General features: G+C 46.2%; 1 protein-coding gene across 1 annotated transcript in view; it reads right to left on the minus strand.

Annotated features, from left to right (window-relative positions):
• Positions 1 to 714, minus strand: part of LOC109916823 (transcription factor RelB-like) — a 52,892-nt gene that overhangs the window by 36,811 nt on the left and 15,367 nt on the right. The gene's annotated exons all lie outside the window — the stretch shown is intronic.

Genomic DNA, 714 nt, shown 5'->3' on the forward strand with positions numbered 1-714 from the left:
AGAACGAGAGAGAGAGACAGAGAGCCAAAGAGAATGAGAAAGAGAGAAAGAGAATGAGAGAGAGCGAGAGAGAGAAAACGAGAGAGAGAGAGAGAGGGAGAGAGCCAAAGAGAATGCGAGAGAGAGAGAGCCAAAGAGAACGAGAGAGAGAGAGAGAGAGAAAACGAGAGAGTAAGAGAGAGCCAAAGAGAATGCGAGAGAGAGAGAAAGAGAACGAGAGAGAGACAGAGAGCCAAAGAGAATGAGAAAGAGACAGAGAGAGAAAGAGAATGAGAGAGAGAGCCAAAAAGAATGAGATAGAGAGAGAGAGCCAGAGAATGTGAGAGAGAGAGAGAGACAAATAGAATGAGAGAGAGAGCCAAAAAGAATGAGAGAGAGAGAGAGAGGCAAAGAGAATGCGAGAGAGAGAGAGAGAAAGAGAACAAGAGAGAGAGAGAGCCAAAGAGAACGAGAGAGAGAGCCAAATAGAACGAGAGAGAGAGCCAAAGAGAACGAGAGAGAGAGAGAGCCAAAGAGAATGCGAGAGAGGGAGAGGGAAAGAGAACGAGAGAGAGAGAGAGCCAAAGCGAATGAGAAAGAGAGAGAAAGAGAACGAGAGAGAGAGAGAGAGAGCCAAAGAGAATGAGAAAGAGAGAGAAAGAGAACGAGAGAGAGAGAGAGCCAAAGAGAATGAGAAAGAGAGAGAGGGAGAGAGAGATAGCCAAAGAGAACGAG

Source organism: Rhincodon typus, chromosome 39 (genome assembly GCF_021869965.1).
Source record: "Rhincodon typus isolate 14 chromosome 39, sRhiTyp1.1, whole genome shotgun sequence".
Lineage (NCBI taxonomy): Eukaryota > Metazoa > Chordata > Chondrichthyes > Orectolobiformes > Rhincodontidae > Rhincodon > Rhincodon typus.